This window comes from Callithrix jacchus, chromosome 9 (assembly GCF_049354715.1).
Source record: "Callithrix jacchus isolate 240 chromosome 9, calJac240_pri, whole genome shotgun sequence".
In the NCBI taxonomy this organism is placed as follows: Eukaryota; Metazoa; Chordata; class Mammalia; order Primates; family Cebidae; genus Callithrix; species Callithrix jacchus.
In genome coordinates this window covers 2627889-2647449 of record NC_133510.1, presented here as the reverse complement: position 1 = coordinate 2647449, position 19561 = coordinate 2627889, and the positions used below count along the sequence as shown (strand labels likewise).

General features: G+C 39.1%; 1 protein-coding gene across 2 annotated transcripts in view; it reads left to right on the top strand.

The window, feature by feature from the left end:
- The first annotated feature begins 1444 nt into the window (after window positions 1-1444).
- LOC100404555 (solute carrier organic anion transporter family member 1B3) overlaps window positions 1445-19561 on the top strand; it is an 81265-nt gene continuing 63148 nt past the window's right edge. The window contains exon 1 of one of the 2 annotated variants that reach the window (XM_035255179.3): window positions 1445-1595. The gene's annotated coding sequence lies outside the window, so the exon portion shown is untranslated. Of the gene's footprint in view, window positions 1596-11538; window positions 11579-19561 lie in introns of those variants that run through there. The other variant, XM_002752097.8, reaches the window with a different exon arrangement.

Below are 19561 nucleotides of genomic sequence, written 5' to 3'. Positions count from 1 at the left end.
ATTATTTTCCTACTGCTGCTGCTGTGGGAGTTATCACAAACTTGGTGGCTTAAAATAACACAAACGTATTGTCTTACACTTAAGGAGGCTGTAAGTCTGAAATCCTTTGTACTGAGCTGAAGTCAAGGTTTCAGCAGGGCTGGTTCCTTCTGGATCATCTGGGAGGACAATCTGTCTCTTAGCTGTTTTTCAGCTTCTGGTGGCCTCCTCTATTCCTTGACCTGTTTCCTTTCACCATTTTCAAAGTGCATGGCGCGGATTGGAGCTGTAGCCTGTGGATGTTAAACAGAAGGTTGAATTATGAAATATAGGTTTGTGTGGCTTCTGTATAGCGCAGATTGGAGCTATGGCCTGTGGATGTTAATAAAATGTTGAATGATAAAATAAAAGTTTGCCCAAACTGATAATCCAGGATACTCTCCCCACGTTAAGACTTAACTCAAATTACATCTGCAAAGTTCCTTTTGCCATATGAATTAATATCCACGGGTTGCAGGGATTGGGACATGGATATTTTTAAGGGTCATTATTCAGCCTAGCATACCACCAGTCTTCACTGCTCTTCACCTTTCTTTTACTTATTGAGCAATTTTTATTTTATTGTATTTTTAGACAGAGTCTCGCTCTGTCACCCAGGCTGGAGTGTAGTGGCGCATTTCGGCTCACTGCAACCTCTGCCTCCAGGGTTCAAGAGATTATTCTGCCTCAGCCTCCCTCTCTAGTAGTTGGAACTACAGGCGTGCACCACCACACCAGGCTAATTTTTGTATTTTTAGTAGAGACGGGGTTTCACTGTGTTGGCCAGGCTGGTCTCAAACTCCTAACCTCAAGTGATCTGCCAGCCCTGGTCTCCTAAAGTGCTGTGATTATAGGGGTGAGCCACGGCACACAGCACAGTTTTTTAGGGTCTAGTCTGATATATCAAGTCCTGGGAACAGAGGCCATGCATACTTCTATTTTGTCATTCAACATTTTATTTACCGACTATTTAATAGGCATGCCCCAGGTATCCAGAATTTTGTTATCCTTTGAAGCAAGCATCATAGATACATTCTTGCCCTCATGGAGCTCACAGGTCCATCATCCTTTTTACTCAGTCAACTATGCCGCCTGCTCACGACCTTTTCTGCTGCTATGAATGTACCCTTCCTGTTTCAGCCCACTTTTTCTAACCCCAAGACAAATAGGACTAGTATTTGGGGAGGATAAGACAAGAACAGAATTCATTTTGACAAGGAACCTTTGTAACACCATTTGTTAGCATTAAACACCTACTAAGATGATAGTTTAAAGTTCGTTTATTAGTTTATGTCCCCTAAACAGAGTTGCAGAGGAAAATATTGTAATAGCCCAAAGCAGGAGTTAAATTTATTTAGGCCCCTAATCCCCTTTGAGTAGGGATTAGTGCCTGCATAAATATTTCCCCAAGAAACAGCTGATTCCTGATTGCTGAAGAGTGAAAGTGTTCTTTGCTGCCAGTGCTACATGACTTCCCGTTCTCACATGTGCGAACGGAGCCCGCTGTCCGTCTCCATAGACAGGAGTCTGCTGCCACCTACTGGTTGGAGAATTTCACAATTATCAAGACTATACAGGTAATTTCTACTTGCATCTTTCTATTTGTTTCTGATTTGTAGGCATAATGTCAGCTCTTTTCCATGCAGGCCTTCTCCTTTACTGCAAAACCTACCAGACCTCTGTAGGCCCAGCCTCCGGGGTGAGTGATTAAACTAGCTAGAATGTTGTGTTATTAAAAAGATCTAGAAGCTGCAGATATCCAGGTTATCCTAGAGGACATTAGAAGGCTTAACAGAGTTTCCAGGACGCAGAATACATGAACAGAGGCCTGAGGAAAATGGGCTGGGTGATCTGAGGAAGTACAGTCACGACTGGCATTTCATAAGACACTTGATTATCAGGAGGTGGAGACAGGAGGATGTTGTCCAGAGAAAACCTGAGGGACTGTGCCTGGTCTTGGTTATTTCATGTAGAAGAAAATGATTTCCTAGTTCTCTAGGAAAGTTTAAATTTCCAGAAAAAAACTACTTTGTTTGCTCTATTTTTGAGCAAATATCTGAAAACTGAGTGTTAATTAGGATTTCTATTAGAGAAAACCAGTGTCATGCTGGTGCTGTTGAAGGGAGACACACGTTCCTGCCATTTAACAAAAAGTATTCTGAGTTTGCGCCCTAGAGAAGTCGAAAGAGTTGAGGGATGAAAACTTTGTATCATGTAAAATATACTAGCGAACTATGTCACTGGTTCTAGCCTGAATGTGATCTATAATCAAATAAGTGCAAAATACAACAATAGTAGTTTCCATTTTGCAACTAATTTTTCAAGATAGAAAAATATTTGGCTAGTAGATACGAATTAAGAGGTGCAGTCTGTATAAAAATACTATTATTGATAAAATCTTCTGGAAAGCAATTTGAAAAGCAAATTTTAAAAAATGTATACTCTTTGAATCAGTAATTTTGGTTTTAAGATTGTTTGCTGTAGAAGTAATCACAGACGTATGGAAATAACTGCATAAAAGAGACTCATGATTGTATTGTTTATAATTCGAAAAAGACTGTTATGATAGCTACAATGGACTAGATGATTATGATGCTTTTGACATTGCGTTTAGTGATTGACCCTGAAAAGAGGGCATGAAGGAGAGAGAAAACAAAGCAGAGGAAAGAAAGAGTGTCAGAGAAAGCAGTGCCTAGTCCCTCTGTTTCCTGACAGCCTCCTGACTCGGTATTTCAGAACTTGAAAATTTTTAGGTGAAAGGTGAAACACTTAAGAATGGTTTAAGTTACATTTTGTGGGACCCTAGGGAAAGGAAATGCTCTACCTCAGCCGTGGTGAAATTGACAGCCAGAAGTTATGCTGTGCTGCATAGCAGCCGTGAGCTACAAGTGGCTTCTTAAATCTAAATAAATGACGTGAAACTAAAAATTGAACTGTTAGTTTGAAGTGCTCAATAGCTACATGAAGCTAGTTCCTGCTGCATTTAAGGTACACTGATATTACATTTTCATCATCTGGAGATGATGCCCAGCACTGCCCTCAAGACTCAATAGAGACACCTCGAGTAGAATTACTGTGCCTCGTGCTTATTCCTCCATTTGACTTCAGTCAGCCTGTCCTGTAGACACCTGCTGCTATTTGTCATCACCCTAAACTACTCCAAAATAACAAATTTAGATTTTCACTTTCCTTCGTCTTACGTTCTCAGTTAACCTCAGTACATTCGGCCTCTGGTTCCTGAGAGGTCCCGTGTACTGAGCCCTTCATTCTCTTTCTGTGCGTTAAGACATTCATATTCAATAAAACATGAAGTATGATGATTCTGTAGTGTTTTTTGGTGGATATCCTTTACCACATTAAGAAAATTTTTTTTTAATTCGAGGTACCTGTAATATTTAATATTTCATTTAATTTGTAAAGGTAAAATTAGTATAATTAGAATAACCATCACCTTAAATACTTTTGTTTATGCTAGAAACATTTGAATTAGGCTCTTCTATTTTGAAATATAAAACAGATTATTGTAAATAATAGTCACTCTACAGACCCATCCAACACAAAGCCTTATTTCTTCTATCAGACAAAAAATTTCTACCCATTAACCAACCTCTCTTTATCTCCTACTTCCCCATACACTTCCTACAGGAAGTTATTTTCTATTTGTAGTTTGTAATTGTTTTCATCATGAGTAATTAAAATTTACCAAATACTCTTTGGACAACTTTTGAGATGGTAATATAACGTTTTTCCCACATTATTCTGCCGATACCGTGAATTCTATTGATTATTTTTAAATGTTGATTCTTTCATTCATGATTTTAAAAAGCAAGTGAACAGAATCTTACCAGAAAACTAGAAATGGAAGAGTACTTTTTTAAGCTGCATGTACAAAAATCTTTTTTAACCTGCTGGCATCATACTTCATTACAGAAGAATGAAAATGTTTTCCCTTAATTTTGGGAAGAAGGCAAGGATGTCTGCTCTCATACTTGTATTTTGAGATATGGTACTCTGGAGATGGCGCTGGTGGTCCTGGACAGTACAGTAAGTCAGGGAGTAAAATATCCAAATCACAAGGAAAGAACGGCGCTCTTTATACAATGTGATAATCTACCTTAAAAGTAGAAATACAGGATCTGATTCCAAGACATTATGAAGCCACATTAATGAAAATAGAATAATATTGACATAAAATTGAATATATTAGTCAATGGAACAGATTAGACTCTGGAACGAGATGCAAATATTTATGTTTAATTGATATTTTACAAAAATTCCAAGTCAAGTTTAACAAATGATGCCGAAAATATTGGATAGCAATAGACAAAATAAGAAACCTTGGCCCTTTCCTTGTGTCTTCTACCAAAATTAACTCAAAATGGAGCATAAATACAATAACTAAAATATAAAACCTCTAGAACAACATGGGAAAATTTTATTCACTTTGATCTTGGTAGTGCAAACCCTACCAGAAAACCCTCTTAAACAGAGTACAAAAGAGCAAACTGTAAAGATAAAATTGGTAAGTCGGACTTTCTCAAAATTGTAAACATTTGCTTTTGAAAATATTTGCAAGAATATATTCAACAAACATCTTGTGTGAAGACATATAAAAACACAGCTCAATAATAAGACAAACAAGCCAGGAGCAGTGGCTCATGCCTGTAATCCCAACAATTTGGGAGGCCAGGGCGGGCAGATCATGCGGTCAGAAGTTCAAGAACCAGAGGTTCACCAACATGGTGAAACCCTGTCTCTACTAAAAGTACAAAAATTAGATGGGCGTGGTGGCACATGCCTGTAATTCCAGCTACTCACTAGGCTGAGGCAGGAGAATCATTGAACCTGGGAGGCAGAAGTTGCATTGAGCCGAGATTGTGCCACTGCACTCCTTGGGCAACAGAGCGAGACTCCATATCAAAAAAAAGACAAACATACCATTAAAAACTGGGCACAACTTTGAGTAAACATTTCACAAAAAAAATGTATAGATAAAACAAAAGCACATGGAAGAATGTTTAACATCACCAATTATTAGGGAAATTCAAATGAAAACAATAAGCCGTCATTATGTATTTAGAAGAACTGATCTGAAGACTATTCATATAGACTGTGGATGAGAATGTGGAGAAACCGAAACTTTGCTACACTGCTGCTGAGAGTGTAAAATGGTACAACCACACCAGTAGGAGTTTAACAGTTTTTCAAAAACTTGAACATACACCTCCCACATAATCCAGGAATTCCACTACTAGGTATTTGTGAATGAAAAATGAAAGCATGTGTCTACACGAAGGCTTATGAACAGATGTTTAAACACTTGTATTTATAATAGCTTAAAAGAGCAAATAACCCAGATGTTCACTGAAATACTTTATGAATACATTTTCAACAATTCTGCCAACTCCATTTTGCCCACCCTGAGCTATGTTTGTCCACCCTGAGTTATGTAGGGCATTTTGTTTCAAAAGTTTGCGTCTGAAATATCTGGCATTTTTGTAACTAATTTTTTGAGAAACAGGGCTGGGCCCTGTATATTTCGTATTTGTAACCCTGTGGCTGTTACCCCACACTGCTGCCCCACATCCTGAGTAAAAAACAATTTTGAGTGGAACTTTTTGTTAGGCCCCCACCACAGAGAGTAAAAAATTAACACTCCATAGTGTCAGGGACTATTTAACTGAAAGCCCTGAGTCACCACCCTAATCACCAGACTGACAGGCCCCCTACTCCTCCTTCTTTTAAGTCTGACTTTTGGACCATATATACCAAATTAACTCCTAACATTCATCAAACGGCATCAGCCTCATGTATGTCAGAACCCACTATTATCCCTTGAATACCGCTCAGAAATCCAAGATTTAATTCTGTCAGAACATCAATGGAAAATGAGATATCCTAACTTGAGCGTGGCTGTAGTGAATACATTTTAAACAGTCCTGCCAAGTCCGTTTTGCCCACCCTGAGTTATGTAGGGCATTCTGTTCTGAAAGCTTGCCGTCTGAGACACCTGGCATCTTTGTAACCAATTTTCTGAGAAACAGGGCCCACCAGCCCCAGACATCCTGAATCTGTAACCACGTAACTGCTACCCTACACTACTGCCCCACATTCTGAGTAGAAAAACAATTTTAAGTAGAATTTTTGTTAGGCCCCCCGTCTCCCCTAACCTACTCCTTCTGCTTCTGAAATAAGCTGCTTACCGCCCCCTGACCCTGAACTGGATAAAAATGTGGACCTCCCTTTGTTCTTGGCTGAGAGGTTTGAGCTCTAGCTGACTCTCGGATGCCGGCATAAGAAATGAACTCTCAACAAACTCAGTATATGACGCTTCTGTTTAAACTCACTCGAGTATAGCACTGTAAACAGGTGAGTAGATAAATAAACTGTATATTCATATAAGAAAAAACTAGCATTGAAGGGAATGCATTTTTATCTATGACAATATGGTTGAACCTTAAAGTAATTATGCTGAGTCAAGCAGAAAGAAGTAGCTATTGTTTGATGTTCCTTAATATAAAATTCTCTAAAATGTAAACTAATCTATAGTGACAAAAGCAGTTCAGTGTTCTGGTCTGAGTGAGGTAGTGGTAGGAAGGGACAGGAGAAAACTTCTGGGGATGACCGTCTTCGTTATCTCTGTTTTATGACTGAATGCATGTGTCAAAATTCACTTGATGGTATACTTTATGTATCTGCATTTTACTGCATATAAATTATTCTTCCATGAAGTTGTTAATTTTTTTTTTTTTTTTTTTTTTGAGACGGAGTTTCACTTTTGTTACCCAAGCTGGAGTGCAATGGCGCGATCTCGGCTCACCGCAACCTCCGCCTCCTGGGTTCAGGCAATTCTCCTGCCTCAGCCTCCTGAGTAGCTGGGATTACAGGCACGTGCCACCGTGCCCAGCTAATTTTCTGTATTTTTAGTAGAGACGGGGTTTCACCATGTTGACCAGGATGGTCTCGATCTCTTGACCTCGTGACCCACCCGCCTCGGCCTCCCAAAGTGCTGGGATTACAGGCGTGAGCCACCGCACCCAGCCAAAGTTGTTAACTTTTTTTCTAAAACTTTATCTGTTCTTGCATATCCTTTGGAAAGCCTTCCCATTTCTCTGAGAGAATGCACATCTCACACTGAAGACCACAGGGCTGAAGCACTAAAATGTAAGAAGCAAGAAGACTTGCTAATCTCTTTCTGTGGGTCAGACCTGTTCGGGATCCATGCAGCTGGCATAACTGACTCATTAATTCAAAATGTCTATTGTTTCTATAATATAATGAGCAGTATACTAGAAAATGGCCGAACAAAAAGGACGAAGTTCCTGCCCTTTTGTTGCTTATATTTACTGGGAAAGAAAATATGCAACATAATTTATAAAGACATGGAATTTTAAGAGATATGGAGGGGTCGGTAGGGCAAGTCATCAGAGAGTTACAAACGTTACCTTTTAATATAGGTCAGGGAAAGCATCTGCAAGGCGGCAATGGTTACGCAGAAAAATAACTGGCGTGAAAAATGAACATCTGGAGGCAAAATAGTTCATGTAAAAAGAAGACGAGTGACAAGGACTTGAGGCAGGTATATAAGTGAAAGGTTTATGGAATATCAAGTAGGTCTGTGTGGCTGCTTGGTAATGGCTGAGTAGGAAATACTTGTAGAAAATATTGTCAGAGGGATAACCAGGGAAAAGATTGTGTAGATTCTTGTAGGATGTAGGAAGGACTCGGGTATTTATTCTAAGTGAGCTAGGAAGCATTGGAAGATTTTGAATACAATTTTCATGGATAATTTCTTAACATAGTGTGCATCACTGTCATGTCTGAAAATCAATTGTTGACTGTTTTCAGCTTTTTAGTATCATAATCTTTGATAGTTGGATAACTGTGTCATATATAATTACAGCCAACTTCCTTGTCATTTTAAATATTACTCCAGATTAAGTCTTGGTTTTGACATCATTTAGTTGCTATAAGTTGTTTAAAATGGAAATTGCATTTATATATTCCTTTAAAAATATTTATTGAGTATCTTCCAGGTAATAGATGTTATTCTAGACACAGATGATGCAACAGTGAACAAAAAGATAAAAACACATCCTCGCACTTCCAGAGCTTACGCAGTAGTATAAACGTATAGCTGTGAGGCGAAAGAAGGCTGACGATCATCGAGATATGTGAGCAACATTCACAGTCTGATAAATAACGAGAACATCCAAGTAGCAAAAAAGCTATATTGGGTGTCAGAGAGAGTAGTAATAAAAAGTGGTCAGCGAAGACCTCACTGAGAAAGCATCACTTGTGTGAGTACTAGAACATGGTGAGGGAGTGAGCTATGCAGCTATTGGGAAAGAACATTTCAGACAGAAAGAACAACAGGATCAAAGATGCCCAGGACAGGAGCTATAGAGCCTTCAGATTGCTCTCTGGATTCTATGCTAAATGATGTGTGTATCCACTGGTGGGGCGGGAGTGGGATCTGAGCGCAGCAGTGCCGTGATATGACCTGCTTTCACATGGCGACCCTGACTGCTGTTTTCAGATTTACACAGGGAAGTGAGGTTGGGGAAGAGGGGCTGTGAGTGGACAGGAGACAAGCCGAGGTACAGGTATGAGGATATAGTAATAATTCAGAACCAGAATAAAACTTGTGGAGGTGTTGAAAAGTAGCTTCATTCTGCGTATAATTTGAAATTTGAGCCTGATATGAGCATGACCAACAATGGAATAAGAATTATTTCAATATTTTGCATATGTATGTGCAACTGGAAGGATAGAATAGCCTTGGCTAAAATAAGGATATTCCAGGAGGAAAGAGGTTTGAGAAAAAAAAGATGAGATACCTGCTCAGAAAATGTTAATTATGGCCCAGGTGCGGTGGCTGACACCTGTAATCCCAGCACTTTGGAAGGTCGAGAAGGGCAGATTGCCTGAGGTCAGGAGTACAAGACCAGGCTGACCAACATGGTGAAACCTCATCTCTACTAAAAACACAAAAATTAGCCGGGCGTGATAGCAGCCACCTGTAATCCCAGCTACTGGAGGGATTGCATCAACCCAGGAGGCAGAGGTTGCAGTGAGCCAAGATCATACCACTGAACACCAGCCTGGAAAACAAAGAGCAAAACTCCATCTCAAATAAAAAAGAAAAGAAAAAAAATGAAGTATGAGATACCTATTACAGATACAGAGGGAACTGGTGAGGAAACTGGATGAATCAAAAGTTCAGAAGCTAGGCTTTGGCCACAGATACAAATTTTGAAATTATCAACATAAAGATGGTATTTTGAGACACAAGAATAGACAAGATCATACACGTACATGCAAAAGTTGAATCCTGAAATGCTTTAATTAAGAAGCCTAAAAAAATGTAAAAAAAAAGAATTAGTCAATGACATGTAAATGGAGAAGTCAGTGAAAGTTACCAAATCCACAAAGAATCGTGTCCTGGAGAGTATTGCCAGGGGAGAGAATCCTCAGCTCTGAAAAATGCCGCCAATAGTTAAGTCAGATGAGGATCGTTCCATGTCGAATTTAGGTAATTTGCGACTTAGGAGGAATAATTCTGTTAGGAAGTTGGAGGCAAAAACCTGACAGGTGTGTGTTCAAGAGAGAATGTGAGGAAAGAGATTGAAAACAATCATTATAAATGAGACGTTGTTTCTGTAATAATGGCACAGAAGTAGGGCCATATCAACATAAAGACTGGAATCCAAAGAGAGATCTTGAAAGATGGGGAAATGACAGGATGCTCACCTGCTGCTGGGGGTATTTCTTTAGAACTGGGGAAAGCGATATCCTCCACAGCACAAGGAAAGAAGGCAATGTGATACACAGTGTAGGTTGGCCTCAGCTTTCACATAGACAGTTCCCCAAGGTAGAACCTGTGGTACTAATGCTTTTCCTATATAGATGTGGTCCAGGGAGCTTTTGGAAGGTTTCTTCACTTTTGGTCAGTGAAACAGGTCATCAGCTGAAGGTGGACAGGGGAAAGCACATGTGAGACTTTCAAGGAGAGAGATGAAAGTGCAAAACAGTTACTCAGAAAGCGAATGACATGGATTAGAAAAATACAGTGTGACTTCTAGGCAAAATAAGAGGTCGGTTTTGGCTTCATCATAATAAACCCAAAGTCATCGTGGTTGCTGGATTTTCTTCAGTTCTATCAGCTCCATGGGTAAACAGGCAGAGAGGCATAAGAAACAGCCAGATGCCCGAGGTGTAGAAGGGAGTCAAATATATTTGAGTTACTGAATTAATGAATTTGACTTCATCCTTACTCAAGAAAACTTTAGCTGAGTCAAGGTCTTCCTGTCTCCAAAAACCAAGTCAATAGAAGGACACCATTCTTTCTTTAAGCTTTGCTATAAGGAGCGTATCATACAAACCCGTCTCGATTTTTGTCCTTCAGAAGACTAGTCTTATGATTAATTCGCAATCTAGTATTCCGCGTGGGATGCCCAGTGTCCATCTACATCATATTCGACCCATACCCATGTAACAAGCAAAGAGGGTATGCTTTATTTTTTGAATGCTAATGTAAGGAGGTATATTTTTATTTTTATTTTTTCACTTCTTAGATACAATTTTAATAAGGTAAAAATAGACTTCTGAATACAAAAGTCATCCACCTTGATCCTTTCATTGTCCCAATCATTACTACTGTGATTTGAAATTAAATCCATTATTTGCTACTATATCACTACTTTTTTTTTTTGCATTTTAGGTTTTGGGGTACATGTGAAGAACATGCAAGATTGTTGCATGGGTACATACGTGGCAGTGTGATTTGCTGCCTTCCTCCCCTTCACCTATATCTGGCATTTCTCCCCATGCTATCTCTCCCCAACTCCCCGCCCCCTGCTGTCCCTCCCCTATTCCCCCCCAACAGACCCCAGTGTGTAGTGCTCCCCTCCCTGTGTCCATGTGTTCTCACTGTTCATCACCCGCCTATAAGTGAGAACATGCGGTATTTCATTTTCTGTTCTTGTGTCAGTTTGCTGAGAATGATGTTCTCCAGGTTCATCCATGTCCCTACAAAGGACACGAATGCATCGTTTTTGATTGCTGCACAATATTCCATGGTGTATATGAGTAGGCACATTTTTAAATGTGCCTTGACATATTTTTTATTTGGAACAGTTTTAAATATTTTGGATAATGTGTTGTGTTTGTATTTCTAAAGAAAAATGCAACCAACTTAATTACATAAAAAAAAGTCATTCCCAGAAATAATTTCTTTTCTAATGTTAACATAAAATAATGTGTGCATTCTGAGAAATTATTAATAGAACCTTTAAAAGAAGCCTATCTTTAAAGGTTCTATTAATAATTTCTCAGAATGCACACATTACCAGAATGTACAAAATACCTAGCTAATTCTCCTAGAATTAGCTAGGTATTTTTTTTTCTGTTTGCCTAGGACAATTATCTAGTAAGATGGTTAATCATCACTGGACTCACAAAAATAAACAAACAAAAAGCCAACTAACCATTTAAAGCGGGACTTTAACATCAGAAAAAGAATGGACTTGTTGCAGTTGCTGTAGCATTCTAAGTCCAGGTAAGAACCGTCAAGGTTGTTAATTAACTTGTCTTTAATGTAAGAAATCGTAACGAATTTCAATGAAAATGTTCTGGTAGTTATGATAAAATTTACAAATTTTCTGCTCTGCATTTTCTCCACACTTATGTTTTGAGCCCTAAAGGCCTAGTAAATATCCCTTCTAGAAACAGAAGAGTCTCAGGTGTATATCCTCAAAGATAAGGTAGAATAAATCATACCTTTATAAAGTAAAAAATAAAGTTTGAAGTCCTACTTCCATTGCTTTCTAAGTGAATGAAACATGAAGCCTGAAAGAATGGACTTCTAAGTTACTTTCTCAAATTATACTATGAGATACTTATTTACATAAACTGTATAGAATTATTATACTAGCCTCTCTATTTCTTTAATTTTACTTTAACTGCATATGTTGGAGTGGATAGGTCAGGGGTCAGGGTGGTAAATGTGTTTCAAAGTCACTTAACCACTTCACTTTCCTCTGTTCGACTCAAGTTTGATTTAGGGTGAGGGAAAAAATATTTTCAAAATAATTTTTTATTTCTGTTCAAATAAGAGAAAAAAAATCTTCTGGGCACAGCTCTTGGAAGGAATTGACAGCTCAATAAAACATTGGTTCCCTTCACCCATTCAGGAAGGTGACTTCCCTGATAAGGCAGTTGTTTTTATTATGAAAGTAAGGTGGAGATGCAGAAAATCTCTCCTCTGAAAAATCTAAGCAGTGAGGAAGTGCTGTTTTCCCTTTTATCTTCCTTGGTTCCATAGGTCCATGCTAAAACCTGGGCCACTTGGCCTGCACTGGTTTTCTGTAACCCCTTACATATGAAAAGCATAACAGAAATAAGGAGAAGTTGGTAAGATCCTGCCCTCTGCTTCAGCTCTATTAAACTGGGAAGAACTGACCTGTTCTGCTCAGGAAAGAGTTGCAATGCTACATCCAAATGCCTGTGACTCTGTCTTATAAACATATTGTATTCTTGAAATTTGTTTATGTCAATAATTTGGAACTCAGAAATAATATGTTCAGAGCAAAATACATTAAACTCTGCTACATAAGGCTTAAAATGCCACAATGAAGTAAAAAGTGTGTTATTTATTCAAGGCTAAATTGATACTCCAGCATTCTAGGGACTTTGTACTTAATACAATTTAACCTTTATGAGAGATGAGCAAAGTGCCCAAATTTCTTATTTTCCTGGCTGTGTGTTTTATCTGAACATAAGAGAGAGAGGTGTGGAATAGTTGTTTTGCAAAGTAGGGGGAATACAGAAAAGAGTAATGATTATTCAGATATGTTCTCTAATAGCAAAGCAGGGTGAGAGAGGTTATTTCAACTGGAAGAAAACAGGGAAACATTAAAATGGTATGATTTGGAGCAGCATTACAGCGAGTGATGGGGAAGGACATTCCAGGAATAGAAGAAATATATATGAAGGTAGAGAGCTTTCTTCTTGGGACAGTGCTTCCACATGTCTGCAAGTGCTTATGGCTGTATCAGGAATGGGACTAAAAATAAGGATTGATTTAGGCTGCGAAGACCCTCAAATAGGAAGTATAAGTTGTATTTTTGTTGCAAGAAGGATCTTTGAATGATTCTGAGAATGGACGTGCTATGCACAGGAAAGCAGGCAAGCTGGAAGACAGGACTAGAAGTTAATCACTTGAAAGAAACAAGGCTTGAGTGGTGAGAAAATAGTCCTCAAGACTTCACGAATATGTGTTTAGTATCGAGGAAAAGAAAAGTCTAAAGCTAAAGGAAGACTATCCATCTTGCAAGTTATTCAAAGAGATTTCCAATTATAGAATTAATTGGTAAAAAACAAATATTTCTGGGGATCTGGGCAAGATGGCTAAATAGGAATAACTCTGGTGCGCAGCTCCCAGTGAGATTGACGCAGAAGGCAGGTTATTTCCACATTTCCAGTTGAGGTACCTGGTTCATTTCATTGGGACTGGTTGGACAGTGGGTGTAGCCCAACGAGGGCAAGCCAACGCAGGGTGGGGTGTCGCCTCAGCTAGGAAGCACAAGGGGCCAGGGAACTCCCTCTCCTAGACAGGAGAAGCCATTAGGGACTGTTTCCTGAACTCCGACCCAGATACTATGCTTTTCCCGTAGTCTTCACAACCCACAGACTAGGATATTCCCTCTGCGTCCAACACAACCTCTAGGGCACTGGAGTTCCAGCACAAAACTGGGCAGCTGTTTGGACAAAAACCAAGCTAGCCACAGCAGGTTTTTTTTCATACCACATTGGCACTTGAAACAACAGCAAGACAGAACTATTCACTCCTTTGGAAGGGGGCTGAAGCCAGGGAGCCAAGTGGTCTGGCTCAATGGGTCCCACCCCCATGGAGACCAGCTAGCCATGATCCACTGTCTTAAAATTCTTGCAGCCAGCACAGCAGTCTGAGTTTGACTCAGGGCATTCGATTAAAGCTTGGTGAGAGGAGGGGCATCTGTCATTGCTGAGGCTTGAGTAGGCACTTTCAACCTCAAGTGCAAAAAACAGCTGCCCGGGAGTTCAAACTGGGTAAAGCCCACCACAGCCCAGCAGCTGCAGGCAGACCGTCTCACTCGACGTCCTCGTTGGGCAGGGTAGCTCTGAAAAAAGGTAGCAGCCCATCAGGGACTTACAAAGTACCCACCTTCCTGGGACAGATCATCTGGGAAAAGGGGCAGTTGTGGGTACAGCTTCAGCAGACCTAAATGTTCCTGACTGGTAGCTCTGAAGAGAGCAGCAGATCTCCCAGCACAGCATTTGAGCTCTAATAAGGGACAGACTGCCTCCTTAAGTGGCTTCCTGACCCCCATGTATCCTGACTGGGATACACCTCCCAGTAGGGGCCAACAGACACCTCATACAGGAGAGCTCTGGCTGGTATCTTCTGGGTACCCCTCCGGGATGAAGCTACCAGAGGAAGAAACAGGCAGCAATATTTGCTGTTCATCAGCCCCAGATGGTCATTCCAGGCAAACAGTATCTAGAGTGGACTTCCCACAAACTCCAGCAGACCTGCCGCCAAGAAGCCTGACTGTTAGAACGAAAACCAACAAACAGAAGGAAATTGTTTCAACATCAACAAAAAGGACATCCACTCAGAGGTCCCATCCAAAGATCACTGACCTCAAAGACCTTAGATAAATTCACCAAGATGGGAAGAAATTAGTGCAAAAAGGCTGAAAATTCCAAAAATTCCAAGAACACCACTTCTACTCCAAGGGATCAAAACTGTTTGCCAGCAAGGGAAAAAAACTGGCAGAGAAGGAGTTTGATGAATTGACAGAAGCAGGCTTCAGAGAGTGGGTGATAACAAACTTCTTCAAGCTGAAGGAGCATGTTCTAACATAATGCAAGGAAGCTAAGACCATTGAACAAAGGTTAGACAAAATGCTAACTAGAATAACCAGTTTAGAGAAAAAACATAACCTGATGGAGTTGAAAGCACAGCACAAGAACTTTGTGAAGCATAAACAATTTCACAGCCAAATCGATCAAGCAGAAGAAAGGATACCAGAGATTGAAGATCAACTCAATGAAATAAAGTGAGAAGACAATAGAGAAAAAAGAGTAAAAAGAAATGAATGAAACCTCCAAGAAATATGGGATTATGAGAAAAGACCAAATCTACATTTGATCAGTGTACGTGAAAGTGAAAGGGAAAATGAAACAAAGTTGGAAAACACTCCTCAGGATATTATCCAGGAGAACTTCCCCAACCTAGCAAGGCAGGACAACATTTAAATCCAGGAAAGACAGAGAACACCACAAAGATACACCTCGAGAAGAACAACTGAAGACACATAATCGTCAGGTTCACCAAGGTTGAAATGAAGGAAAAAATGCTACGGTAGCCAGAGAGAAAGGTTGGGTTACACAAAGGGAAGCCCCTCAGACTCACAGCACATCTCTCAGCAGAAATCCTACAAGCCAGAAGAGAGTGGGTGCCAACATTCAACATCCATAAAGTAAAAAACTTTCAACTCAGAATTTCATATCCATCCAAACTAAGCTTAAGTGAAGAGGAAATAAAATCCTTTACAAACAAGCAATTGCTGAGAGATTTTGTCACCACCAGGCCTGCCTTACGAGAGCTCCTGAAGGAAGCACTAATCATGGAAAGAAACAACCAATACCAGACACTGCAAAGACATACCAAATGGTAAAGAGCATTGACACAATGAAGAAACTGCATCAACTAACAGGCAAAACAACCAGATAGTATCAAAATAGCAAGATCGAATTCACACATAACAATATTAACCTTAAATGTAAATGGGCTAAATGCCCAAATCAAAAGACACTGGCAAATTGGATAAAGAGTCAAGACACATCTGTGTGCTGTATTCAGGAGACCCATCCCATGTGCAAAGACACACATAGGCTCAAAATAAACATATGGAGGAAGATTTGCCAAGCAAATGGAGAACAACAGCAAAAAAAGCAGGAGTTGCAATCCTAGTTTCTGATAAAATAGACTTACACCAACAAAGATCATAATGGTAAATGGATCCATGCAACAAGAAGAGCTAACTATTCTAAATAAATATGCACCCAGTGCAGGAGCACCCAGATTCCTAAAGCAAGTTCTTAGAGACCTACAAAGAGATTTTGATTCCCACATACTAATAGTGACTAATAGTGGGAGATTTTCACACTCCGTTGTCAATATTAGATGGATCAACAAGATAATTTTTTTTTCTTTATTATACTCTAAGTTCTGGGTACATGTGCAGCTTGTGCAGGATTGTTACATAGGTATACACGTGCTGTGGTGATTTGCTGCATCTATCTCCCCATTACCTACATTAGGTATTTCTTTTAACATTATCCCTCCCCATTCCCCCCACCACCTGCTATCCCACCCCTAAACCCCCACCCCAAACAGGCCCCAGTGTGTGATATTGCTATCCCTGTGTCCATGTACTCTCATTGCTCAACACCCACTTATCAGTGAGAACATGCGGTCTTTGGTTTTCTGTCCTCATGTCAGTTCGCTGAGAATGAGGGTTCCCAGCTTCATCCATGTCCCTGCAAAGAACATGAACTTATCCTTTTTTATGGCTGCATAGCATTCCATGGTGTATATGTGCCATATTTTCTTTATCCAGTCTATCATTGATGGATATTTCAGTTGGTTCCAAGTCTTTGTTATTGTACACAGTGCCACAATGAACATACGTGTGGATGCATATTTATAATAGGACAATTTATAATCATTTGGGTATATATATCCAGTAATGGGATTGCTGGGTCAAATGGTATTTCTAGTTCTAGATCCTTGAGGAAACATCACATTGTCTTCCACAATGGTTGAATTAATGTACACTCCCACTAACAGTGTAAAAGTCTTCCTATTTCTCCACATCCTTTCCAGTATCTGTTGTCTCCATATTTTTTAATAATTGTCATTCCAACTGGCATGAGATGGTATCTCAATATGGTTTTGATTTGCATTTCTCCAGTGACCAGTGATGATGAGCATTTTTTTCCTATTTTTGTTGGCTGCGTAAGTGTCTTCTTTTGAAAAGTGTCTGTTCATATCCTTCATCCACTTTTTGATGGGGTTGTTTGTTGTTTTTTTTGTAAATTTGTTTATTTTCTTTGTAGATTCTGGATATTAGCCCTTTGTCAGATGGGTAGATTGTAAAAAGTTTTTCCCATTCTGTTAGTTTCAGGTTCACTCTAATTGTTTTTTTTTTTTTTGTTTTTGTATTTGTTTTTCTTTTCTTTTTGCTGTGCAGAAGCTCTGGAGTTTAATTAGATCCCATTTGTCTATTTTGGCTTTTGTTCCTATTGCTTTTGGTGTTTTAGTCATAAAGTCCTTGCCTATGCTATGTCCTGAATGGTATTGCCTAGGTTTTCTTCGCAGTTTTTTATGGTGTTAGGTGTTATGTTTAAATCTTTAATCCATCTGAAGTTAATTTTCATATAAGGTGTAAGGTAGAGGACCAGTTTCAACTTTCTCTACATGGCTAGCCAGTTTTTCCAACACCATTTATTAAATAGGGCATCTTTTCTCCATTGCTTGTCTTCATCAGGTTTGTCAAAGATCAGATGGTTGTAGATGTATGGCATTACTTCTGAGGCCTCTGTTCTGTTCCATTGGTCTTTAACTCTGTTTTAGTATCAGTACCTTGCTGTTTTAATTTCTGTAGCCTTGTAGTATAGTTTGAAGTCAGGTAGCATGATGCCTTTAGCTTTGTTCTTTTTGCGTAGGACTGTCTTGGCTATGCAGGCTCTTTTTCAGTTCCATAGGAAATTTAAGGTGTTTTTATCCAGTTCTGTAAAGAAGGTCACTGGTAGCTTGATGGGGATAGCATTGAATCTATAAATTACTTTGCGCAGTATGGCCATTTTCACAATATTGATTCTTCTTAACCATAAGCATGGAATGTTTTTTTTTTTTTAATCTGTTTGTGTCCTCTCTTATTTCCTTGAGCAGTGGTTTGTAGTTCTCCTTCAAGAGGTCCTTCATGTCCCTTGTTAGTTATATTCCTAAGTATTTTATTCTCTTTGTAGCTATTGTGAAAGGGAGTTCATTAATGATTTGCCTCTCTGTTTGTCTATTATTCGGGTATAGGAATGCTTGATGATTTTTGTATCCTGAGACTTTGCTGAAGTTGCTTATCACCTTAAGGATATTTGGGGCTGAGACAATGGGGTCTTCTAAATATACAATCATGTCATCTGCAAATAGAAATAATTTGACTTCCTCTTTTCCTAATTGAATACCCTTTATTTCCTTTCTTGCCTAACTGCTCTTCTAGAACTTCCAATACTATGCTGAATAGGAGTGGTGAGAGATGGCACCCTTGTCTTGTGCCAGTTTTAGAAGGGAATGCTTCCAGTTTTTGCCCATTCACTATGATAATGGCTATGGATCTGTCATAAACAGCTTTCATTATTTTTAGATACGTTTCATCCATACCTAGTTTATTGAGAGATTTTAGATGAAAGGCTGCTGAATTTGGTCAGAGGCCTTCTCTGCATCTATTGAGATAATCATGTTTTTGTCTTTGGTTCTGTTTATGTGATGGATTATGTTTATAGATTTGTTGTATGTTGAACCATCTTTGCATCCCAGGGATGAAGCCAACTTGATCATGATGAATAAGCTTTTTGATGTGCTGTGGGATTTAGTTCGCCAGTATTTTATTGAAGATTTTCACATCAATGTTCATCAGGGATATTGGCCTGAAATTTTCTTTTTATTTGTGTCACTGACAAGTTTTGGTGTCAGGATGATGTTGGTCTCATAAAATGAGTTAGGGAGGATTCCCTCTTTTTGTATTATTTGGAATAGTTTCAGAAGGAACAGTACGAGCTCCTGTTTATATACCTGGTAGAATTTGGCTGTGAACCCGTCTGGTCCTAGACTTTTTTTGTTTGGTAGGCTATTAATTGCTGACTCAGCTTCAAACCTTGTTATTCGTCTATTCAGGGATTCAGCTTCTTCCTTGTTTAGTCCTGGGAGGGTGTAAGTGTCCAGGAATTTATCCATTTCTTCTAGATTTACTGGTTTCTGTGCATAGAGGTGTTTGTAGTAATCTCTGATGGTAGTTTGTATTTCTGTAGAATTGGTGGTGATATCCCCTTTATCATTTTTTATTGCATCTATTTGATTCTTCTCTTTTTTGTTTTTTATTAGTCTGGCTAGCAGGTCTGTTATTTTGTTGATCTTTCAAAAACCAGTTCCTGGATTCATTAATTTTTTTGAAGGGTTTTTTTTCTTTGTATCTCTATCTCCTTCAGTTCTGCTCTGATCTTAGTTAGTTCTTGTCTTCTGCTAGCTTTTGAATTTGTTTGATCTTGCACCTCTAGTTCTTTTCATAGTGACATTAAGGTGTCGATTTTCTTTTTATCTTTCCCTGCTTCTCATGTGATCATTTAGTACTGTAAATTTCCCTCTAGACACTGCTTTAAATGTGTCACCGAGATTCTGGTATGTGTGTCTTTATTCTCATTGGTTTCAAAGAACATC